This window comes from Molossus molossus, unplaced genomic scaffold (genome assembly GCF_014108415.1).
Source record: "Molossus molossus isolate mMolMol1 unplaced genomic scaffold, mMolMol1.p scaffold_m16_p_6, whole genome shotgun sequence".
In the NCBI taxonomy this organism is placed as follows: Eukaryota; Metazoa; Chordata; class Mammalia; order Chiroptera; family Molossidae; genus Molossus; species Molossus molossus.
In genome coordinates this window covers 104,183,655-104,210,424 of record NW_023425399.1, presented here as the reverse complement: position 1 = coordinate 104,210,424, position 26,770 = coordinate 104,183,655, and positions in this window count along the sequence as shown.

The following is a 26,770-nucleotide window of genomic DNA, read 5'->3' as shown; positions in this document are numbered from 1 at the left end:
TGGAATCAAGCAATCTTCTCATCTGCATTTCTGATGATTCCCCGGTTTAGCTTAGCTGTTCCCCATTTCTTCACACCTAGTGCCATGCGAACCTTTCTCGCCACTAAACAGTTTCCACTGAGGGTAGTGTGGCTGCTGAAGAGAAGAGCTCCCAGTTTGGACTGAAATGCTGGGTGGACACAGCTGGATTCCTTTGGGTTCCGTGCAGTTTCCTTGGGCTTGTGATCGGGAACCAGGCTGATATGCTGCGCTCCTCTCGGGAGCATCACGGCTGAACAAACCTGGCCATTCCTGCAGAAGGTGTCAGCTCTTCTCGACTTCTCATGAGAAAGCATATCCTCAGCATGCTAATGTAATGCGTAAAGAAAACAGGCATCTGCCCAAGAGGACATTTGAGCAAGATGCTAGTATCATCTAAAGAGCCTCGAAGCGCTCTTGCCCTGTGTCTTCTGATGACAAGCTCCAGGCCACCACCCAAGAGGAAGGGTGTGCCGGGGCCTGAAGCCCCCACACCTGGACGAAACCCTCCTGCCAAGCGCTGAGCCACCAGCCTAACGAGAGGCAAGTTGTTCAGGGGACAGAGCAGCTGGGTGAGGATTTCCCTTAAGTTTCCGATGAGTCTTTAGATTTTGAGTGGCTTAGGGGAAAGCCATCTGCGCCCTGCTAAAGAGGGAAACCTTCACTGATGTCATTTTGCCTCTCAAGAAGCTCTGATTGGATCAGTTCTCCAGCGGGTACAGCACTTGTCAGAACTCCAGCCTTGAGCCCACTTGGGCTGCCTGTCCGCACACCCCGTCGAGGTGGCCGGAGCAGGTAGCAGCTGGAGCCTGTGATATCCTCAGGCACTGTATTCACGTCCATGCTCACCTGCCAGTCGCCAGGAACTATAAAAGGGAATGTACGTAAAATTTGTTATAATTTGTACATTTGAGTATAACAACGGGCTTTAATTAAGATGAGGGAAGAGAGGAAGACATGCTATACATTCAACAATAAAGATGAGTTAAAAAAAAAAAAAAAAAAGGCATGCTAAATGGTGTGTGGGAGCCAATGAAGACCTAACATCCAATTTTATAGACTGATAGCTGGTAGAAGAAGAATAAACTTGAAAACCGAACTTGAAGTGCACACCTCGGCCGATTGGGAAAAGAAAGCTCTTCATTGTCAACCATGCACCACGTTACCAGAAGGGCAGCTGAGCACAGGGGGGCAAAGGAAAGAGAGAGCTAGGGACGAAGGCCTGGAAGAAAAACTTTTGAAGGAAGAGAAACAAAGGCCACAGATAGACACTCTGAGGGAAACCCCCAATTCCCAGGATGATAATGTAGTGAGAGAAAAGTCATCAGAAGTTAGACCAGAGGACAGAAGACCATAGGCAAAGCTGAGATTAACCAGTGAATGGATACAGACATGGGGACGAGAGGACAGAGGAGCCCAGGGGTACACGGCTTAGCTTCTTGTGGCATCCGATACGAGAAGTCATGCCGGTATCTGGGTTCTGGAGAGCCTTTTATCTGGACTAGAATTCGAGTGTGAAAGAAATAGGACCTATTTCCCACCTCTCCTTAGTTCCCCAGAGTCCTCAGGCAAGCCAACATCTTGCATAATAGTCAGGCATTCCCTCCGCCCGCCATGGGAATAAGAAAGCATCCCATAATTGAAGATAGGGTCACAGAGCAAGAGGGGGGTGCAGGAGAGGGATCAGGTTAGAGAGGGAACGGGGGCCAGGTCGCACGTGACCTTTGTGTCATCATCCAAGGAGTTTGAACTGAATCTGAGGACAGCCGACAGCCAGGAAAGGTTTCCAGCAACATGAGGCGTACGGTGAGCAAATCAGTTGGAACAAACCATAGTGACGACGAGCCAACCTTTACGTGCAAAGTGCAAGAACGTGGAGGCATCTTTTTTTGCCTTCAAAGAGTTGATATTCTTGAGTTACATGAATAACTGGATAATTTTTTTAAAACCCCAAATAATACATTAATGATAGAGAAGCCAAGTCTCAGAAGTAGGTCATGACTGACCTGCAGATCCCAGCTACTCCGAAGTGTGGTCCATGGGTAGCAGCACTGGCATCATCTGGGAACTTGCTGGGATACAGGAGCTCAGGCCCCACCTCATACTGACCTGAATCAGAATTAGAAAAGTAACAAGATCTCCAGGTGATCTACCCAAGTCCTGGCTAAGAAGACTTGCAAAAATAGTAAGTGCAAAGCGTTTGGTGTAAAGGAAGGAGCATAAGAAGGAATGTAACATTTTGGTCGGTGGGGATTGGTTTCGTTGTCTGCCATGCTTTGGGGCATTTATAAAGGCACAGGACGGGGCCCCTATGAAAGTGTGGAGCAGATAAAATGGAGGAGATTCTCCAGGCACCGCCCTGAGGAGTTTAAGATCTTGGGAAAGGGGAGGAGAATTCTGGATTCCCTGAGGACAGGGGAGTTGCATTAAAGTTTAGATAGACTTGCACGCCTGGGTTGGAGAAGGGGATTCCATTTGCTGCATTTGTTGAACTCGGTAGCTTTGGGAAAAGCAGAATGATAGGAAACGAGGGAGATGACATTCCTCAGGCACCGTTCCCCGTTGCACACTCTCCTCAAGTGATTTTTACAAAAATACAAGTTAACTAGATTCTTTCTGGATTAACTAGATCCACCTAGCACAGGCATGGCTGTACTGAAATGCTGGGTTCTCCCACCTTGTCTTCACCGCCCAGTGACTTTGCTCAAGTGGTCCCTCTACTTATAACAGCCCTTGTGACCTCATTCTGCATGTCCTGGTCATTCCCGCTCAGGTTTTGAACCTTAGCTCATACCTCACACCTCCTTGATGGCAAAATTAGGCGCGTCGCTCTCCATTGTCCCATGTGCCTCATCCATTGCTCCGTCTTAGCCCATGTTACCTCACTGTAATTAAGAGTTATTGTGTATGCTTCGTGCTAGACTCTAAGTTCCTCAATGCAAATAATGCATCTTGTTCACGTATTTCCGATCCCTATCATTATATCTTGGACATAATAGATGCTTAATAAATATGAATGTAATGACAAACTGAATAAGTGAATGTATGAATAAGTGAACGAGGAATGAATAAATCAGATCATAGAGGGCCTTGAGTGCCAGGCGAGGGAAATTGGAATTCAGTGTGCAGCTGTTGGGAGGAAAATGCAGTCCTAGGGTGTGAGATGCTCTGATTTAACTCACATGTTAAAAAGCAAAATTAGAAAAAAGAAAATGTGCACAGAGAAGAAGGAAAATTCAGTGAGAAACACAGAAACAAAAATCTGCAAACTCATTTGTCATGAACGTGTCTCATCTCTGCAGCTGGAGTTTGGGGCAGTTGTAGGCGACAGGAAAATGACTTGCTTTCTCCTTCGTGTACCCATTGGCAGGCTCTCCAGTAACCTCAGTCAGTGACAAAAATCAGTAAGTAAAGGTGGCTTCACATTGAAGATGACCCGTGTCCTGATGAGTACGGGTGTGCTTGCAGATTGCTATGTATTTCCTCTGTTATTTCCGAGATTATTCTTACGCAGGTTATCGGACACATGAAGTGTAGCCAAAGGAGGTGCCGTGGTGTGGAAGGCTACCCGAGGCGAGCTCTGGCCCCTGAGCCAGCTCCTGTGGGACACTAGCTCCTGGGAGGCCTTTTCTTTGGTGGTCACGGGACAGAGTCTTCTCATTGTTTCTGCTGCTTCTGTTCATCGGTGTTGCAGAGATCTTGGAACGGTCATTGTACACATTTAGCAGACTTTAAATTGCCCTGGTCTGACTTTGAGCTGGCCTTCAAAGTATTTATCACGATACAGTTATTAGAGCAAGGAATTAAGTCAGGGTCTTTCATGATCGATTGCAGTTTGGGGGGGAAATGCTGTGAGTTTGACACAGGGGTCTGTCTGGGAGAATCTTGGAGAGCTCTCAAGACAGCATTCCTAATACAGGACCTCAGTTCCCGTTGCGCTGGATATGGGATTTTTAATTCAGGTCCCAATGTTTTCCGAAGTGATACTGGGCTGTTAAACAGCTGCTGTGTTTAACCACAGATGTGGGTGCATTTTATGGATGGGATTCCTGTGTGTTATGTGTGTGTGTGCGCGCCAATAAACAAACATGTATATATTTAAAACCAATATTGACACAGTGTTAAGACTGAAATCTTTGCAGTTAAATCAGGAAATTCCAAAGTTACATTTCCTTTAACAGTATTATTTTCATCCCTTGCACATCCTGCATTTTGCACCAGAGCCATTTAATCCGAAAACACCTGGGGACAGAGCACCCCCGATCTAAGCTGGACAATGTAATGTCCTTTCAGGGACGACCTGATTTTTGAGGTGTTTTAACCATACATCTTACCTTCATGTTAACAAATCGAAGTTTGAATTAGAAAAGTGGAAGACAAACAAAGAGAGAAGTCAGGAAAGATGTTTTCATTTATGAGTCAAAAACAAGACGTGCCTCATTTTATCCTCTGGTTAATAATCTTGATCCAAATGGGAGCTAAAGCAGCAGAGGAAATGTTCCTCATCTTCAGCTCAACTCTTATTGTTTCCACCATCTACACTCAAAAATAGGAAACTATTTTTCTTCAAAATTGGCTTCCATTCCCTTCCTTAATGAGGCCTACAATCTTGCCAAATTTGAAGTTCACAGCTTCAGTCATTTTTGAATTGCAGAAGCACAGATAAAACATTTTGATATTTTTTTCATGATGGAAAATATGCAATTTTCCCTATCTAGGTGTATGGTAATATTCTCAGATAGATCACATCTAAGTTTAGACTTGAATGAGTTCCATGGTGTTGAAAGTGCTGGATAACTTACATAAGTGGCTTTTGTTTGATTCTCGTGTGTTGTCTTCTGGCTACCCTTCCGCTGGGTTTCCTTTTATGGCTGTTTTCTGGTCGGATTGCTTTGTCAACAGGTGTTGATGGCCCGGCGCGGTCTGGAACTTAGTTATCTGACTCCTCGCTTGGTGTCCCCACGTTTTCACTTTTAATCTTACTGCTTATTAGGTTTCTGCCTTCTTTTATCCTGCTTCCAAAATCTTCTGAGAGTTGCCAGATAATAAGAGACAAATTGTGCAAATTAAATGTCAGGAAGTGGAGCATTAGTAAGTGAGCTCTTTGCCATCGATGGTACAGCCGATTCCCTCCTCTCTAAGCCAAATACTTCTCCAAATTGAAATAGGCTTTGTGAATTTCTTTTCTTTTTCTTTTTCTTTTTTTTTTTTTAGTTAAAGTATGACAGCTGCTTATTTTTATTTTTATTCATCTGGTGAAACCAGAAGGGGCCCAAAGAAGTCATTAATGTCCACTGTGTGGGGCTCTAGAAAACGCGTCGAGGGGAGAATGCACGGACAGTATTGTTCACCATATGCAGACTAGAAACATCCTTATGTTCAGGGTCCATGGGTAAGAGAGGGAGTGTGTTATAATTAACTATATAGTACATATGGTGGGCTAGAAAGTTTACTCCTTGGAGACTAGTTTAGTTATAAAATCAAACAAACAATGAAAACAGAGTCAATTAACAATGGCTCTGTCAAATGTTGAAATGGAGTGCCCGTGGACCACGTGGGAGCCTGGGGTCAGGAAGCATGAGCATGTGCTGTCACTGGGCACCCACTTTTCTGGACAGTTTCAGATGAAGTTAACAGAGCCAGTTCACAAGAGAGAGGGTGGGAGGGAGAGAGAGAGAGAGAAAGAGAGAGAGAGAATTTATCTGTCACTAAACTCACTCACTGTGGCTTCATAAAGGACCACTAGAAAGTCTGTGAGTCCTTCCTCAGAGCCCCTGTTCCATTGGTCATCTGAGGGTCGTCTGTCAATATTGCACGTCATCCAACTACAGAATGACCAAGAACGGTGTTAAAACTTCATAACCTGCTTCCTGCGGCTCCAGTTCCAGGGACCAGGCAGCGACGAGTCTTGCAGACTGAATCTTGGCTGAAACAAGATTGCTCTGACTGGTAGCTTATGTTATTCAGGACAGTGAATATTTTAAACTTGATTAATTTGATCTTCCTCAAATCTGAACCAGCCTCTATGCTTCTAGATCATGCCCCTTGCCAAGACAGAAGGCAGACCAGACCTTGCAACTGCAAGAGAGAATCTGGTTTTGAAGAGTGGTTTAGCAAGACGGCCTTTGATCATGCTCTTTTGCACCTGATGCCTTCCAGACATTGCTTGAGAAAATATAAACAACCTTGAGGGCCCCATATATGTTAATAGGAGTATTTGCAAAATGTAGACTTTCCTTTTGCATTAATCGTGATACTATTCATAGTCACATATGATCACATCAGTAGCTTGCTCAAAAGCCTTAATGGTGCTCTGTGTCCCTTAGGATAAAGTTACAACTGTCTACATGTTTATATGCCTCTTCTCTTGTTTTTCACCTTCAGTTTTCTTTATTTTTTCTTTTCTTTTCTTTTTTTGTGGTACGTGCCCCTAGCAGGAACTGAACCCAGGACTCTCTGGTCCGCAGGCCGACGCTCAACTGCTGAGCCAAACTGGCCAGGGCAGTTTTCTTTATTTTATTTTTTAAATTTATTGTATTTATTGGGATGGCATTGGTTAATAAAATTATATAGGTTTCAGGTGTATAATTCTATAACACATCATCTGTATATTGTATTGTGTGTTCACCACCCAAGTCAAGCCTCCCTTCCTCACAGTTTATCCCTCTTTCCCCTCCTCTACCTCCTCCAACCCCCCTTTCCCTCTGGGAATCACCACACTGCTGTCTATGTCTATAAGTTTTGTTTGTTTGTTTGCTTAATCCCCTCACCTTTTTCTCCCAACCCCCAACTCCCTTTCCTTTTAACAGCTGTCAGTCTGTTTTCTATATCAATGAGTCTGTTTCTATTTTGTTTGTTTATTTTGTTCATTAGATTCTACATATAAATGAAATCATATGGTATTCGTCTTTCTCTGACTGGCTTATTTCACTAGCATAATATTCTCCAGGTCCATCCATGCTGGCACAAAAGGTAAGATTTCCTTCTTTTTCATTGCCAAGTAGTATTTTATGGTATAAATGTACCACAGCTTTTTTATCCACTTATCTACTGATGAACACTTGGGCTACTTCCAAATCTTAGCTATTGTAAATAATGCTACAGTGACATAGGGGTGCATATATTCTTTTTAATCAGTTTCAAGTTTCTTTGGATATATTCTGAAAAGTGGAATCACTGGGTCAGAACGCAGTTTGAGTTTTAATTTTTTGAGGAAATGCCATACTGTTTTCCATGCTGGCTGCACCAATCCACATTCCCACCAACAGTACACTAGGGTTCCCTTTCCTCTGCATCTTCACCAATACTTACTGTTTGTTGATTTATTGATGATAGCAGTTCCGACAGGTATGAGGTGATATCTCACTGTGATTTTAATTTACATTTCTCTGATGATTAGTGGCGTTGAGCATCTCTCCATCTGCCTCTTGGCCATCTCTATGTCCTCTTTTGAGAAGTGTCTTTTCAGGTCCTTGGCCCATTTTTTAATTGGATTGTTCGTTGTTTGTTGTTGAGTTCTATAAGTTCTTTATAAAATTTAGATATTAACCCCTTATCAAGGTGCATCATTGATGAATATGTTTTTCCACTCAGTGGGTTGTCTTTTCATTTTATTGATGGTTTCCTTTGCTGTGAAAAACCTTTTTAGTTTGATGTAGTCCCATTTGTTCATTTTTTCTTTTGTTTCCTTTACTGGAGGAGACATATCAAAAAATATATATATTGTTATGAGAAATGTCTGAGATTTTAATGCCTGTTTTCTTCTAGGATTTTTATTGTTTCGAGTCTTACATTTAAGTCTTTAATCCCTTTTGAGTTCATTTTTGTGTATGGTATAAGAAGGTGGTTTAATATCATTTTTCTGCATGTATCTATATATTCCCAACACTATTTATTGACTAGACTATCTTTACCCTATTGTATGCTCCTAGAAAATGTTCCATATGCACTTGAAAAGAATGTTATCTTCTTCTGCTTTGGGTTGAAATGCTCTGAAGATGTCAATTAAATCCAGTTGATCTAGTGTGTCATGTAAGGCCATCATTACCTTGATGATTTTCTTTCTGGAAGATCTATCCATTGATATTAATGGGGTGTTAAAATTCCCTACTATAAGTGTATTTCTGTCATTCTCTCCCTTTATGTTCATCAAGATTTGCTTTACATATTTAGGTGCTCTTATGTTGGGTGCATAAATATTTACAAGGGTTATATCTTCTTATTGGATTGCTCCCTTTATAATTATGTAATGTCCTTCTTTGTCTCTTGTTATGGCCTTTGTTTTCAAGTATATTTTGTCTGATATAAGTATTGCTACCTCAGCTTTATTTTTCATTTTCATTTGCATGAAATATCTTTTTCCATTCCTTCACTTTTAGTCTGTGTGTATCTTTCATTCTGAGGTGAGTCTCTTGTAGACAGCACATATATGGGCCTGCTTTCTTTAAAAATATTTTTTTTCTTTATTGATTTTAGAGAGAGAGGAAGGGAGAGGGAGAGAGAGAGATAGACACATGGATGAGAGAGAACATTGATTGGCCACCTCCTGCATGCTCCCCACTGGGGATTGGGCCCACAGCCTGGGCATGTGTCCTGACTGGGAATGGAACTGGCGACCTCTTGGTGCATGGGTCAATGCTCAACCACTGAGCCACACCAGCCGGGCTGCTTTTCTTATTTATTCTGCTACCCTATGTCTTTTGATTAGAGCATGTAAGCCATTTAAATTTAAAGTTATTATTGATAGGTACATATTTATTGCCATTTTATTTTTTATAACTATGCTCCTCTGTTTTGTTGTTGTTGTTGCTATTTTCCTCTTTCCCTTTTCTTCTTTATAAAGAAGACCCTTTAACATTTATTATAATATTGGTTTGGTGGTAATGGACTCCTTTAGCTTTTTTTTAGTCTTGGAAGCTCTTTATTTCTCCACCAATTTTAAATAGTAGCCTTGCTGGGTAGAGTAGTCTTGGTTGTAGGTCCTTGCTTTTCATCACTTTGAATATTTCACGCCAACTCCTTCTGGACTCTAAGGTTTTGGTGAGAAATCAGTTGTCAGTCTTATGCGAGCTCTCTTGTACGTAACTAACTGTCTTTCTCTTGCTGCTTTTAAGATTCTCTCTTTGTCCTTAACCTTTGCAATTTTAATTATGATGTTTCTTGGTGTGGACCTCTTCAAGTTCATCCTGTTTTGGATTTTCTACACTTCCTGAACTTGTGTGTCTTTTTCTTTCACCAGGTGAGGGAATTTTTTGGTCATTATTCATTCAAATTGGTTCTCAATTCCTTTCTCTCTCTCTCTCTCTTCTCTTCTCTTTCTGGTACCCTTATGACATGGATGTTGTTATGCTTCGTGTGTCCCAAAGGTTCCTTAAACTATCCTCATTTTCTAAAATTCTTTTTTCTTCTCTGATTGCATGTTTTCTGCTACTTTGTTTTCCAAATCTCTGATTCAGTCCTCTACTTCATTCAACCTACTATTTATTCATTCTAGTGTATTTTTTATTTCAGATATTATATTCTTAATTTCTAACTGGTTCTTTTTTTATGGTTTCTGTCATTTTTTAATGCTTACTACCTCCTTATTGAAGTTCTCACTATATTCCTTGAGCATCCTTATAACTATTTAAACTCTATATCTGTAGATGGCTTGTCTCTATTTCATTTAGCTCTTTTTCTGTAGATTTCTCCTGTTCTTTCTTTTGAGGCTTTTTTGGGTCTATTTTGCCTACTTCTTTGTGTTTGCTTGTATGTATTAGGTAGATCTGCTATGACCCAGTCTTGATAGGGTGGCCTTATGTAGTAGGTGTCCTGTGGAACCCAATGGCACAGTCTCCTTGATCACCTGATCTGGGTGCTCCAAGAATGTCCCTTGTATAGGTTGTGTGGGCCCTCCCATTGTAATTAAGTCTTGATTGCTAATGGTTCATTTGTGTGTGTAGTTGATCCTCAGCCTGGCTGACTGTGAGGATTAACCCTGACCTCAGTATATGATCTGCTGTGCAAGTGCTGACCACATGAAGTAGAATTTTCCTCAGCAGGATTTGGTGCATGCCAAGATCTCCTTTTGGATATGCCACTTGTGAAGCAAATTGGATCCTGCTCTGATGTTGTCTGAAACTGGCCACTGGGTGTATTGGTTCTGGGGCCTCTTGGGAGGAACTCTGGTGCAGGCCAATGTCAGATGCTGCCTGTGACTGGCTCTGGGCAACCTGTTTGGAGTGGTCTTGATGTGGCTTATTCTGTAAATCCTTGGTTATAGGATTTCTGTTCATGTAGTCTTCAGTTGTTTATTCAGGTTTATTGTTCTATATTTTAGTTGTAATTCCAGTTCACCCTCATCTTTCTTCATTCTATCCATCTTGCACACTAAGCTTTAACCCCTACTGATGTTTTTAGTGCCCAGAGATTCTTGAAAGCCTTCCTTGACCCATTCTGCACTCATCATCTTTCTCTTTCCTCTCTTAACTTTTGAATGTGCTATGTTTTTATATAGTCTTGAGTAGCTTTGTTTTTTTGTTTTATGCACTTTTATTGTAACATTTACCATAGTTCTTTATTTGCTTGGTTGTCTGCCTTTCTAGCAGGACAATAATCATCTCTGTGAGTTAGGGACCACCATGCCTGTCTCCTTCCTCTTTGGGGGCCCTTGACCTAGCACAATGCTTGGCACATGGTGGGCAGTCACTGAACATTTGCTAAGTGTTTGAATGAATTGAATCATTTCTATTACCAATATTAATATTTCTCTTTATCTTACTCGATTATTGCCAAATTGGGACTAGCAATGTTCTCCTGATCTCTTTGCTTGTTTTTAAAACAGAGGGGAAAAAATTGAATTTTTGCACCACATTTGCCCACTTCCCCCTCCCTCCTTTCCTCTTATGATGGACGTATAAAGTAGGACAGTTTTCCAGGTGAAGAAAATCCAGGGGAAAAATTGGACAGAAGACTGGCTAATGACCAGAGTGGATTTAACCCATATCTGAAGTCTCACTTGCAGTAACTGGTGAGGGTGATACTTCTGGAGTGTATGAACCAGCTGGTATTAGCAAAAGTGTGAAGATCTGCTGAGGGAGGAGGGAGAAGAGAAGGTTTGTGGGTGTGTTTCAAAGTCTGTTGGATGCAACTGGTTTAATTTCCTTTGTTCATCTGCTTCTATGTCTGCAGTGATTTGAGAGGGTCGTTTTCTCCCCCCTTTAACACGTTCGGTGAAGTCTGCTGGTACTGTGTCACTCATTAAGCTGTCAGCAGTATTAAATGTTGTATATTCCATTTACATCAGGAAATCCTCTCCTAAAGAACAATGCTAGATATAGAGTCTGGTTCTCTCCGGGGCTCACACTTGAGAGAGACAGAGGTAGAGAAAAAGAGGGTCGAAGAGACCGGGACAGGGATGGGGAAAGGGAAGGAGAGACAGACATGAGAAAGAGTCAGGGAGAGGGGAGGGGAGTGAACTGCACACTGAAGGAGGGGAAAATGGAGGGAGGGAGAGAGAGAGACAGAACAAGATGCACTGAGAAGTGAGAGAATGAGAACGGGGGAAGGAGAGAACCAGAGAAAGGGGGAAATGGGGGAAGATAGGATGAGGGAGAGGATCGGGGAGGACTGGAAGAAAGGAAAGAAGGAAAAAGAAAAGGGAGGAGGAGAGGAGATAGAAAGAGTGTTCCATGAAGACACGGTTTTATTTACTTAAGTTCTCCATATGTTGATGTTGGGGATCATCTGTATGGACGTTAAGCTCTCAGTAGCAAAGCAGACCCAGGAAGAAGTGAGGAGAAGGAGACTGCAGTCCTGACTCACAACTCTTCCAAGCTATCATGGGCATTGAGGCAAAATTGCAAGCAAAAGAAGTGATTAAAAATTATTTTTACACAACTCTCTGAAAAAGTTTATATACAAGTCTGTCTTGTTTTTGTTTTGCAACAATTTCTCTACTGGAAAGTTAACTATAGAGTGATTTTATGTATTAAATCCAGAATTCTCATAGTTGTATCAGTGGGGATTATTCCCTCTAGAAGAATTTCAAGTTCTCTTCAAAATAACTTGTCTGTGTTGTATCTGGCTCATCCAGACGTCGTTCAGACACACATTGTGGGTACATTCTAGTCAAGGCAGTTTGGGTCACAGGGGAGAGAAACCCACTTGAGTTCAAAGGGAACCAAGTAATGAGAATGCTATTAGGACTAGCCATGCTGCAGTTATTACACAGAGCTACCCCTTGTTGGGCTCTTGGTATTGAGGAACAACGTGAAGTCCTTTTAGTGTATTTTTTTTTTTAATCCTCAGAGTAGCCCTCTGAGGTAAATATATCTGATGGCTAGGAACAGAGGTGCAGAGAAGTTAAGTGCTCGAAGATCTGAACTCAGGAAGCAAGGCTGTGCTTCATTTGATGCTGAATGGATGGATGTATTCTCATGGAAAACAAATTCATCATTTTTTCCCAAGGCATTTACATTTCTAAACAATAAATTCAATATCGGTCAGCCTCTTCTTATTGTTTCCAGTTTCCAGGGCTTTGAATAGTGTTATATATATTAGAAAGACATCACCATACATCCATCCTGACATACGGAAAAATTTAAATATCTAGGAAGATTGCTCAGTCTGTCTGTTTTGTCCAAACTGGCTTAAAGTAATGAGTTACTTTACATCTGAGTTGGCCAGTGGGATGGGACTAGAGACAGAGAAACCCTGGGCTTAACTGAATAAGGCACTGGGTTCTCACACTAGAAGCTGAAACTTGACTTCCAAGACAGCACTTCCCAAAGTGTGTCCTGTTGAACATGAGTTTTATTTTATTTTATTTTTTTATCCTCACCAGAGGACATTTTTGCATTTATCTTCAGATAGAGTGGAAGGCAGAGAGGGAGGAAGAGAGAAAGAGAAACATCGATGTGAGAGAGACACATCGACTGGTTGCCACCCACACAACCCCAACCAGGGCCGGGGACAAACTGCAACTGAGGTATGTGCCTTTAGCAGGAACCGAACCGGGGACTCTCTGGTCTTCGGGCCGACGCTGTAACCGCTGAGCCAAACCGGCCAGGGTTGAACATGAGTTTTATAAAATGTTATGTGAAGAAACGTTTCCAGGCTCAGATGTGTTTGGAAAATACTGAGTTAATCATATTTCAGTAGGTTTCTTTACAGCAGAATTTCTTCTTAGAGACAAATGCATTTGTGTTATGCCAATAGGATTGCCCTCCCTTTATCCTGCCTACTCAAATTCATGCTGCCTGGCTTTCCTTTGGCAGTTCATTGTAGTCATCATGCACTGCCTGATTTCATCAGTTAATATCTGACAAATTCATATTTGACTTGTCCACCTAGCTTGTGAGTCCCTTGCAATCAGGGCCTTAAACTTTCTTGTACTTTAAGTTGGGCACTGTTATGTAGATAGCAGGTACTCAACAAATATTTGTTTGTTGGCACTTCAGCAAGTGAAAAACCCTGTTTCTTCCTCATACACCGCCCCCTCTCCGCTTTCTGAGCAGCTCCTGGGGCATCGATTGGGGTATAAGTACAAGTTGTTTATTTGGGAGTTAATCCCAGAGGCCAAGACAGAGGTCAGGGGATTGAGATTGAGAATGAGGAAAATCAAAAAAAGGTGCATTAATGAATGAGTCACAGCTGTGGCAACTGAGGCTCAATCCTGAGTCCCCTGTCTGGGGACTCAGTGACAGATTGTAGAATATACAACAGGGTTGTACCACTGAGGTGACATGAATCTGTATTATTATTATTTTTTACCAGTTTCTGCCCCTGACTGGTTGAAGATTGGTCCTGGGGTGTTAAGGCGTCTGTGTTTCCAGCCTATGGGAGAGTATAGCTGGAACCCCACCCCCTTCCCAGGTAGAGAGACACATAGGAAGCATGAGCGTGCATTGAAATGCTAGTGACCCCTGAGAACATAGGCAGGGAGCTACTGATGACCTGTCACATTGTTTAGGAATGGCATTATTTAGGTGGACTTCTGTATTTCCGACAGTTAAAAAATATGTACTCATTCAGCCTTGTACCAGCACATGAGCAGTTTCTTGCCTGAACTAACAGATTAACTTAGGTTCGCCCTGCTTTGAGAGCCAGCTGCTACATCCCGCCCTCTGCTTCGGTGGGAAATCGTCCTGTCAACAACACCGCAGCGCGATTTCTTTGTCAAAGGTCATCACCAGTTATTTCGGAAAGAACTCATGCTTCAGTAATTGCTTGATTTTATCTTTTTATTTTATTTTATTTTATTTTATTTTATTTTATTTTATTGTAATCCTCACCTGAGGATATTTTCCATTTATCTTCAGATGGGGGGGGGGGGTGAGGGAAACATTGATGTGAGAGAGACACATCGATTGGTTGCCTCCCCCACAACCCCGACCAGGGCCGGGGACAAACTGCAACTGAGGTATGTGCCCTTGACCAGAATCGAACCCATGACTCTTTGGTCCATGGGCTGACGCTCTAACAGCTGAGCCAAAGTGGTCAGGGCTGATTTTTATCTTTTTAAAAATGTAGGGCATTTAACAAAATAAATAAATAATAAAAAATGTAGGTCATTTATATTTCATTATCACCGTGTTATGACCTATCCATCTACAAAGAGGCATATATTAAAACCCACAACTTTGCCCTGGCCGGTTTGGTTCAGCGATTAGAGCGTCAGCCCTCAGACCAGAGTCGGGGGTTCAATTCCGGCCAAGGGCACCTACTTCGGTTGTGGTTCGGTCCCAGCCCTGGTTGGGGACATGTGGGAGGCACCAACCAATGTGTCTCTCTCACATCACGTTCCTCTCTCTCCCTCCCTCCCTCCCTCCCTCCCACTCTATCTGAAAATCATTGAAAACATATCCTCGGGTGAGGATTAAAAAAAAACAAACCACAACTTTGCCTTAGCTTTTGTCTTTTTATCTGCTGTTCTGGAGCAGGGCAGAGCTGGTAGATGAAGGAACACAGAGAGGCAGCAGGCGGGTGCTGGGTGCTGGGGACCGTCCCCAGCGCTGCGCTGACCCGCAGTCACCCCACAGCAGGGGAGGGCGGCCTACGCCGGAGGGTCAGGGCCCGCGTGCCCACGGCCGGCTCCTCGCAGACGGCCTGCCCGGTTGGTCGTCCCCTGTGCCCTCGCTGGATGCCCTGGACCCGAGTTCCACCTGTGCTGCGGCCTCGAAGGCCGGGCTGAGGCTCCGGTGCTGAGCAAGGGCCCCCTCCGCTCGCAGACCTGGGTGCGCCGCTTACCCCGCGTGGCGCTTACCCGCTGTCCTCCGACGGACCCGGAGTCCCCGGACGGTGAGCAGTCCTTGCCAGCCAGGTCCAGGGAGCAGGATGCGGAGAGCTGAGCTGGAATCTGCAGCCAGGAAGCCCCCCCTGTCCCTTCCTTTGGCGGCTGCAGAACCGGGCTGTGGGGCGGCGGGCCCGGCGGGCTTTGGGGAACCGTCCCAGCGCCCCTGCACGACGCCGCGGGGCCTGCAGGTCCCACCGCTCAGGCTCTGCTGGCCAAGGGAACGTTCTGTCACATATAACAGTAAAGAAGAAGAAACCAGAGCGGAGACAATGTTTTCATTGCTACCCATTCGTGAGACTGTGTCATAGGAAATGCCAGTTTCGAGGTCACAAACGGTGGTCGCTGTGTAAAAGCTTAACATGAAGTCGTGGACTTGCGGGCACGGGAGGAGCGAGGAGGGGCAGCGCCTGTGGTGGGAGGAGGGCCGGGGACACTCGGAAGGAGACCGACTCCAGCGGGGTGTGTAGGAAGGAGCACGGGGAAATGTTACATGGAGGAGGAGGGCACCACAAAGCGAGCCCCCAGCTCTGTAAGCTGCCACAAGCCACTGAGTCTCAGCAGGCCGATGCTTCCAGAGGGTTGCTCCCCTCGCTCCTGTGACTACACCCCGCTTTCTGTGCGGGCGGCTCAAGGTGTGAAGCCAGGAAGGAGAGGGGCCCTTCTCGAACAGAGGCTGTAGCTATAAGTCCCTACTCAACACAGACCACTTTGGGCCCCAGTTAAATACTTTCCACCCATGAATATCTGCTAGTTGGCCTCATAAACCCAAACCAAAATCAGATTAGCAACACCCACAGCTACACCCTCCATGAACAATCCCAAACTCTTCAATTAAAAAAAGTGTCAAGTCTATCCAGAACCACAGAGTCGACTGACTACCCCAGTGAGTCCAAATCCAACTGGTTTAGGCTCTAACTTTCTAATATTAATGGGCAGTAATGCTTGCAGACCTCAAGGTAACCTTTGGTCCATGTGGCTCTTACACATTTAATTACAATGAGATCCTGCTGAGCAGAAGAGGAAGCATCAGCATTTATGTTAGGTACCAATAAGGGTGCGTCCATTTAATAGGGTAGTGGAGAAATGGACTTCTTTTGTGTTGTGGTTTAGGAAGCTGTAATATCCCAAGATGGCTCCTGTAAACCATGTTATTTTAATGTTTCCTCTGGTAACTTGCTCTTTCAAAAGACCATCAAGCAATTTGCAGAGACTCTTCTATTCTCTGTAGCACCTCCATTATAAACAAGAAACAGAAAACTGAGGTGTTAAGGCGTTGGGTAATTTAGTAATGCATATATTGATATACATGTGTTACATTTAATAGTTTAGTATAGAACAGCAACAGAAAAAAAGGCTTCTAGATTTTCTAAATTTAGCTCTAAAGCTGACTCGTGGTGAGAACTTGGATATAAACTCCTTAACTCTCTTTTTAAAAATGACTTTATTCATTTATTTTATTTTATTTTTAATTTTAGATTTATTTTTATTGTTGAAAGTATTACAGATGTCCCTCCTTTTTTTCCTCATTGACACCCTCCTCCTGTCTCCCACACACCCTGCCGTCACCACACGGTTGTCTGTCCATTGGTTGTGCATATATGCATGTAAGTTCTTTGGTTTGTCTCTTCCTGTCCCCTACCCCTCTTCCCTCTGAGGTTTGTCAGTCTGTTTTCTATTTCTATGTCTCTGGATCTATTTTGTTCATCAGTTTAATTTGTTCATTAGATTCCACAAATAAGTGAGATCATGTGATATTTGTCTTTCTCTGGCTTATTTCACTTATCATAATACTCTCCAGGTCCTTCCATGTTGTCTTAAAGGGTAAGAGATCTTTCTTTCTTACAACTGCATAGTGTTCCATTGTGTGTGTGTATATATATATATATATATATATATATATATATATGCCACTTATTGTTTGATGATTTGTTGATGGCAGCCATTCTGGCAGGTTTGAGGTGATAGCTCACAGTCATTTTATCCACTCATCTACAAATAGACACTTGGGCTGTTTCCAGATCTTAGCTATTGTAAATAGCACTGCTATGAACATAGGGGTACGTATATTGTTTCTGATTGGTGTTTCAGGCTTCTTAGGATATATTCCTAGAAGTGGGATCACTGAATCAAATGGCAGTTCAATTTTTAATTTTTTGAGGAAACACCATATAATTTTCTATAGTGGCTGCACCAGTCTGCATTCCCACCAGCAGTGGACTAGAGTCCCCTTTTCTCCACATCCTTGCCAGTACTTGTTGTTTGATGATTTGTTGATGGCAGCCATTCTGGCAGGTTTCAGGTGATAACTTATAGTCATTTTAATTTGCATCTCCATGATGATTAGTGACAATGAATATTTTTTATGTCTCTTTGTCATTTGTATGTCCTCTTTGGAGAAGTGTCCAGTCAGGTTCTCTGCCCGTTGTTTAATTGAATTGTCTTCCTTTTGTTGAGTTGTATGAGTATTTTATATATTTTGGAAATTAACCCCTTATTCGATGTATTATTGGCAATGATGCTCTCCCATACAGTGGGTTCCCTTTTCATTTTGATGCTGGTTTCTTTTGCTGTGCAGAAGCTTTTTAGTTTGATGTTGTCCCATTTATTAATTTTTTTCTTTGTTTCTCTTGCCCTTGGTGATGTAACAGTAAAAATTCTGCTATGTGTGGTGTCTAAGATTTTGCTGTCTACATTTTCTTCTAGGGTTTTTATGGTTTCATGAGTTACATTTAAATCTTTTATCTATTTTGAGTTTATTCTTGTGTATGGTATAAGTTGGTGGTCTGGTTTCATTTTTTTTTTTTTTTTTTTTTTGCATGTAGCTTTCCAATTTTCCCCATACCCATTTATTGAAGAGATTATTGTTACTCCATTGTATACTCTTGCCTCCTTTGTCAAATGTTAATTGAGCATAATGTCTTGGGTTGATTTATGGGTTCTCTATTCTCTTCCATTAATCTCTATGCCTGTTCTTGTGCCAGTACTGGGCTGTTTTGATTATGATGGTTTTGTAGAATAACCTGAAATCTGGTATTGTGATCCCTCTAACTTTGTTCTTCTTTTTCAAGATCGCTGTGGCTATTCAGGGTCTTTTTTGGTTTCATATGAACTTTGGAGTATTTGTTCTAGATCTGTGAAGTATGTTGTTGGTATTTTAATAAGGATTGCATTGAATCTATAGATTGCTTTGGGTAATATGGACATTTTAATGATGTTGATTCTTCCAATCCATGAACAGTGTATATGCTTCCATTTTTTAAAATATATTCCTCTATTTCTTTTAAAAATGTCCTGTATTTTTCTGGGAACAGGTCTTTTACCTCCTTAGTTAGGTTTATTCCTAGGTATCTTAATTTGTACAATGACTACATTGGTCTTGATCTCTATGACCTGTTCAATTATACTATTCTATGATTCTGGATTAGGTTTCTGATGCTATCCACAGAATTGTTTTCATTTCCAGAAAGACATCATTGTTTAATATATCTATTGCCACTTTGTAAATGAAGGTAAATGTTGACAAGGGAAATATTGACCAAGCATTAATCAAATAATTTTTTTCTGGGCTTCTTGTATTCCTTATTTCTTCCCTCCATTGCTCTTCAACGTGCATGGAGATGAATATCAGGAAAGTAGAAGTCCTAATACTTTAAAGCCATACTCATTTTTATTTTATGAAAAGTGAAAATAGGCATGACATCGTGTAGCAACAGCAACAACAACAAAAACATCAGATTTTTCTGCTGGGGGAAGGGAGCCATGGTTCTGAAAGCTTTAATAAAGACTTTGAGAAGAAAATATCCCCGAAGATAGTTTTCCTCCTTAGAATGTCTAGATTCCTGTTAACTTTTTCTGTCTTTGTGTTCCTTCCCTATACTCTATCGGAATTGATTCAGAGAAAGGGCTGCACTCACAGTACATAATAAACATCTCCCAGAGAGGTGGGGAGGATGGGCAGAAGCAGGAAGGAGATGAAGGAAAATCAATTGCTGGGTGCTGACAACTTCTTCTTGTAATAACAGTATTCTGTCACATTGCATTAGCAGCACTTTGCAATTGTATGTGTTTTTGCTAACAGGCTGTAAAAGTGTAATCATATGAGCACTGAATACATTGTATTAGTGAGAATGATTCGAGGGGAAGTGTGCTTTATTATACCAGTATGGTGCATAATGTGTTGCTTACTGAAGTGAGACTTATTTCAGCAAGAGAATATTTATTATTTATTTGTTTGTTTGTTGTGGCCTTGGTGCCTTCCAAGGAAAGTGGCACGTTTCTGTTGGGGGGAGATTTTCTCCCTCCTATCTTTCTCTCTCCACTCTGCATAACTGAGCAGCATGACCTGGAAATTGGGATAACACATCACTTGGAGTAACAAATTCCCAGCCCTCGGAGAAAGCAATGGTTCTGCTTGGATTTCTAAACTGCATTTGTAAAGCTAATGGGGTTGTTGCTGAGAAGCATCTTCTGCAAGAAAGTTGGAACAAAAGGGGAGGGATTTCAGAAGCGTGCGGGGATGACTATGGATGGAACAGACACACCCCAAAAGATGTGCTGGCAAAAATGCAGCAGGAAATAGAGACAGGAAAAGAGGGCGAGCAGGATCCCTAAGGATGGGTTTCTTGGCTTTAAAGAATTTTGCAGGAATTTAACTAATTCAACCTGGTGTGGAGTGCATTTGTGGCCTTTCTAGATGGCCTTTCTAGATAGAGCCTTTCCTGCCTACCTCTGAACTCTTGTAACACGATTGTTCAGCCACTTACTGGACATTGATTATGCATTGAATTGTGGTGTATGTGTGTGTGTGTGTGTGAGAGAGAGAGAGAGAGAGAGAGAGAGAGAGAGAGAGAGAGAGAGAAGTGGGCATTGTCCCAAAAGAAGTTTTTCTTCCTGGACTTGAAGGCTATTTAAAAGCTGCCGCACTGGTCTTCATTGTTATTTACTAGTTTTCTTTCTAGTTAATACTAATAAGCTCAGCCTGGAAATAAATACCAGATAGACTGCACAAAAAGCCACGTCGGTTTTCTCCTTACGTGTTTCTGTACACGCTTCATTTCCACGTGCGTCCATGTGCGGGACGTTTGCCATCTGAGAGCTGAGAAGGGGGAGAAGGTGCCCGGGTCCTGTGCCCATATGAAAGCAATGCCCAGCTGAGGAGCTTCATGATGACCACTCCATCTTTACAGGGGTCCCTCCGGCCCCGCGGTGCCTCAGGGGAAGAGCCTAGTGAGCTATTAGATCTCAGCCCAGGTCCCCGCCCCCAGAAGGCTGCGCGGCTGCTCCCCCACCACTGGGCGGAGGTGGCAGAGGAGCCTGAGAGCAGGCGGGTCTGGAGGGGCCTCGGCCCAATGACGGACTGACAGAGCGTCTAGAAATAAGCTAATTTTTTAATAAGCCTTTTTGATGCTATTATTTATGTTTCCCTATCACAGTAACAACAGTATTTTAATAATCTACATAGTGTTTAATTATAATTCAGTTATCTGATGCAAGTAAGTAATTTCAGTGCCCTTAACAATCTCCAGCATGAAATATCTCACTAATAAGAAATGACAGGTGGTCGTTATTCTGTGAACCTCGCCATCTTTCATTAGCACTTGCTGGGACGAGTTAAATAAACCATCCTTCAATGTGGGCAACTCCCTAGGAGGCCCTCAAGGGAAACGCAGGCTCTGAGTCCCCTAGGACCAGACACATGGTGACATCTTTGGCATAAAGACAAGGCTGCCAGAGACGGCTGATGCTGCGTGAGCCCAGACCTGTAATCGTCATCACCTCATCATCAAGGCTGGGAAGCTCAGGTTAGTACAAAGCCAGAAGAACCGCAAGGCCATGAGTTCTGTCCTGTGTGGGTTTAGTCATACATTACGATCGATCCTGAAAAGTCATTCTTTTTGTTGTTGTTGTTGTTAATCCTCACCGAAGGATATTTTATTCCATTGATTTTTAGAGAGAGTGAAAGGGGGGGAGGGAGAGAAGGAGAGAGAGAGACACTGATGTGACAGAGACACATCAATCGGCTGCTTTCTGCATGACTCCAACCGGGGCCAGGGATCAAACCCGCAACCCAAGTACGTGCCCTTGACTGGGAATCAAACCCGAGACTCTTCAGTCTGTGGGCTGATGCTCTAACTGCTGAGCCAAACCAGCCAGGGCAAATTAAGTGGGTAGTATTAGTCATGAAGGTGAGAAAGAATAGATAGATAATTTCAACTTCTTCATCACTGTTGAAAAACACATCTTGATAGAATTAGATACTGACATTTGCGTAGTGAAAGTCACTGATGTTTGTAAAGAAAGGGTGTCATTTACGGACAGTGTCCCTCAAGACTATTGTCTAGCATTTCTGGACAAAAGGATGCAGCTCCCCTTCAGCCTGTGATTGGATGAATCTGTGATACATAAAGTGCATTTGGAGAAAAACTTAATTTTCCTACTTCCACTAACTGAATATTTTCCTAGCATTTTCCTCCCATTGTCTCGTTATGACCCACACATTGTCACGTTGCCCCTGGTGCAGCCATGTCTAACCCTCTGGTGACTGTGTTGACGCGCATGGCCGATTCCCCTAGAATGCCCGCCGTCCGGTGCAAAGTGCCCGCCCTTGCCCACTCTCGGGGCACGGCCCCATCAAACCCGCGCTGTCTCTCCAGGTTATCCGGGCTGTATTGTCATCGAGGCCTGACGTGAGACACAGTCTGTGTTCCTGTTACTTTCGTACAAGCCCTTTCCTGATTCATCTTTGCAGCCTACACAGCTTCTTGCATATTTTAAATGGTAAAAATTTTTGAATGAATAAGTGATTTGGGATAAAGATTTATTTGGATCTGTGAGAAGTCTGAACTGCAGAAATTTATTTTCAATGGTAGAGACCCTGGGGACCTACTTAAATGATGGTGTTTACCTAAGCCCTTAAAGTACTTATTCCCCGAAGTCGGCGAAACGTTCCCTTGCAAATCCCTTCCCTCCAAATTCACTTCCTCGACTCCACAAACACTTCTTTACAGATACTAGAGATTATTTCAGAACAGTTTTTCTCCAGATAATAACAAAATATCAAAGAGTGTGAATTAATGAAAGTCTTACCTCTGTCAAACATATCCCCAGGTCAGGTAGATTTTCCTCTTGAATACAGTTGCTCCCCAGCCTAGCCACCATCTTTAACCCACTAGAGAATATCTCTTCCCTGGTCCTCTGCTCCGGCCCGTCCACTGGCCCCCCAGCAATTCACCCCCCGTTTACCCCCGAGGCTTCAGCAGCATTGCGTTCAGCTCCTTGAAGTCCTAAGCAAAACGGAAGAATACAAGCGAGACCTGGCCTGTTGGGCTCAGCGGTTAGAGTGTCGGACCACAGACTGAGGGGTCTCAGGTTTGATTCCAGTCAAGGGCATGTACCTGGGTTGCAGGTTCGATCCCCAGCCCCGGTCAGTGTCGTGCAAGGGGCAACCAATCTCTCTCTCTCTTTCTCTCTCTCCTTCTCTCTCTTCTTCTCTCTCTTCTTCCCTCCCTCTCTTCCATTCTCTCTAAAATAAATCAGTGGAAAAACATTCTCAGGTGAGGATTAACACACACACACACACACACACAAGAATACAAGAGAAATAGAATTAAATCAAAACAAACCATTCCCTAAAATCTCAGGGAACTCTGACCACACTTTCTACTTGTCCTTCCTAACTTTATGTACATTTCCATCGTGATGTTCTGTTTAAGGTCGGTCTCCTCTCTAAATCATAAGTTCAGTGAGCTTATACTTTGCTCAGCACAGTATAGCCAGTCAAGGTGATGACCGGCTACAGTGAACATTTTGTTGATAGGATATAGATTCCACCCATGGGACTTAGTGTTTCCTCTCTGGGGAGAACCTTAGTCGAATTCTTCTTCCTCAGGAGCACTGTTCAGAGGTCTGGAGGTGCCTTCCCCTGCCACCCCTTCTTGGTGCTGCCATTCACTCTCGTCACGTCTCTTCTCACCGAGGCCATTGCTGGCCACTATGCATACAGCTGACTGCCTGCCTGCCTCCCCCTGCGCTGCCTCCCTCCCCTGCGCTGTGTGCCTCCCTCCCCCTGCACTGCCTCCCTCCCCCTGCACTGCCTGCCTCCTCCTGCACTGCCTCCCTCCCTCCCCCTGCGCTGCCTGCCTCCCCCTGTGCTGCCTCCCTCCCCCTGCACTGCCTCCCTCCCCCTGCACTGCCTCCCTCCTCCTGCACTGCCTCCCTCCCTCCCCCTGCGCTGCCTGCCTCCCCCTGTGCTGCCTCCCTCCCCCTGCACTGCCTCCCTCCCCCTGCACTGCCTCCCTCCCCCTGCACTGCCTCCCTCCCCCTGCACTGCCTCCCTCCCCCTGCACTGCCTCCCTCCTCCTGCACTGCTTCCCTCCCCCTGCGCTGCCTGCCTCCCCCTGCGCTGCCTGCCTGCCTCCCCCTGCGCTGCCTCCCTCGCCCTGCGCTGCCTGCCTCCCCCTGCGCTGCCTGCCTCTCCCTGCGCTGCCTGCCTCCCTCCCCCTGCACTGCCTCCCTCCCCCTGCACTGCCTCCCTCCCCCTGCGCTGCCTGCCTCCCTCCCCCTGCGCTGCCTGCCTCCCTCCTCCTACACTGCCTCCCTCCCCCTGCACTGCCTCCCTCCCCCTACACTGCCTCTCCCCTGTGCCTGCTCCATGTCTTCTCCATCGCACTGACCACTGCTAATGTACCATCTAGTCTGCTTCCTCATTTTAAAAATTATTTGCCTCCCCCAGGAGAAAGTACTTTTTATGAAGGCAGGATTTTTTCTGTGTTCACTGCTGTAACCCAAGTGCAAAGAACAGGATCGTTAACGTAGCCGAACCTCCATCGCTGTGTAGGAAGTCAGCTGAATCCGGCAGGGCCTGGCAGGGAGCGATGGCACTCACACGGGGTGCTTGGGGAGAGTTTAACCAAGGAGCTGTTTGCAGGGGTGTGGGAAGAGTTTGGGGAAGCCAAGGAGGGATGTTTTTACCCCGGGGCTAGCAGCAGTGGGGAGCGATTACCACCCGAGGCCGAAGGGAAGAGCAAAGGAGTGTCTGTGGGGGACCCAGAAAGAGGACCTAAGTGGAGAGGAGTTCTAACAAGAACCGTGACCTGGAGGACATGGAGGCACCCAACCTGCAGCGCTGGGCGGGGATGAAACAGGGCAATACATACTCTGGCCTCATTCTCGTCCCACCCTCTGAGCTCCTGCTAGAGCCTTCCATTGGCCAAGCTGTCATTGCCCGGAGGCAAGGGAGCCACAGTCCTCAAGAGTCGGCCTCCCTCTCGAAGCAGAGAGGCAGGTGGATAAGAGCGGAGAGTGGATCCGGAGAAGCGAACAGGGTTTATCTGGAACACATCTCAAAGCAGATGAGCTGTTGTCACCTGGCCACAAAGTTGCCCATCGGATGTGGGGCGCTCTGGGTAAATGGAGTAGAAAGGGAAGCTGCTGGGGTGTCACTGAGAGAGAGAACCTGGACGGCGGTGTGACTGTCGAGAAGGGTGGGTGCAGGGAGGGAAGAAATCGTCCTCTCTCAACGAAGGAGAAGGTGAGTCTCTGAGAGTGGATGACAGATCTGGAGAGAGGTTCACCCATGAGTTAAGGTTAGTTTCATGGATGCCGATGATGCCCATGCGTTCCGTGAAAGCCCCTTGCACACTGATGGCCGGAGAGGACGTTCTAGCCTGGCGGGAGGAGTCTTCAGAAAGCAGCACAAGCGATAGGACTGTGCACCCCAGTATGTTAGTCACAGCAATGCCGAAGTTGGGGGTGTCTAGAAGAAGGACACTGTTTGTGGGGTATACCTGGCAAGTGCTCTCTGCCCCATCTTTGAGGAGATCCGGGTTGGTTTGGGGTGAGTCTGTAGGAGGATGAGACCATTTCAGCACTCTGATTCCTACACTGAACACGGCCTCCGAGAGAGTTCCTTTACCTTAATATTCAAATCACTCGGAGAAGATTCCAAGATTGTGGGGGGTGACAGGGGGTCCAGCATCCAGGATTCTGGCTGTTGTTGATAATTTTAAGCTGCAACCCCGGTGCCAATCTGGTGCCCAGTAGTGCCACCACCCTCCCCTCCAACCACCTGCCAGTTGGTATTCAGCAGCACCTTGGGGTCAGAGCGGCCCACCTTCCTTCGGGGTGAAAGAAGAGGGCTGCAGAAAGTCCCGCAGCCACCCCTAGAGCCACCCCTGGAGCCAGTCACGCAAACAAAACCAGCAGAGTGGAGACAGGCCGGGGACAAATGCACATGCGGGTGTGGGCCGGCGCAGGAGGCCAGGAAAACGTTGCTCTTCATTTCTGCTCGGTGGAGGAGGCGCTGTTCTTCCTGAACCCTGGGTAGGAGCAGCTGCTTGGAGACATCTCTGTCGATCCAGCATTCGTGTGGGAGCTGGGGTGAAGTAGGGGAGTCCTTCTGTAGTGGAAAACGGTGTAGCCTCCATCAACAATCTGTGAAGGCAATGGAGTGCTCATGCTTCATGTGCTCAAAAGGTGACAAGGAGAAACAAAACATGGAGTAAGGGCTGAGTTTGGTTAAGGCATGGTGGCAGTCACCCAGATGGTGGCTGAGGGTCCTGCGTGCTGGGGAAGACAGGATGCTACTATGACATTGCCAACAGCAATAGGAGCCTCCACGTGGGAGAAACCTGGAAAGCAGATAGGAAGAGCTCCTTACCTGTAAGACACAGTCCTATCTGGTGGTCACGTGCATGTTCATGGCCTCACATGACTTGCATCTCAGCTGATGACTCCTAAGTCATACTGATGGAAACTGATGGTTTCCACCCCGGATTTCAATCCTGAGATTTCAGACTTAAGTATTTTTAATTCAACAGAACATTAGCCTCTGTGGCTTCTGCGCCATATGTAGTTTCTATTATCACAATGCACTGAATAGTTTATTTTATGATGATGATGATCCTGAGTATAATATTTCTTTCTTCAATGGGGCCAGAATATGTCAAACTTTGTAGACACTTAATAAACACGCATTAAAGTTTTTCAATAAAAATTCCTCCAGTGATACTGCTTCCTGATTGGGTCAAGAATTTCTACATTGGGCTAATGATTAGGCCCCTCATTCGTCCTAGAACGTTGCTCCCACTTGAAGAAACGTGGACTTGAGTTTCCTGGAGATGGGCACACAGAGCACAAACTTCCAATGAGGCAAACTGCTGCCTGCTACCCGGCCTCCATCATTCCCTTCTTGTTTAACACCCAGATACTTCTAATTAGAGTCAAATGTAGGTTACAAAACTGTGGTTGTGAAGGGGAAAACTAATGTCACACAGGCTGCCTATTTAATAGACCTACGTCAGGCCATTCATGTGATGGGTGTTTATTGAGTGGGGTTTTTTTTTGTTTTTGTTTTTTGTTTTGGAGTTATTATGAGAATAAAATAAGGTAATATATGCTTAGGAAATTACATGGAAAATTATAAATGTTCAATATAACCAGTTAGTAGTAGCGGAGTAGCCATTAGTTGCCTATCTGAAT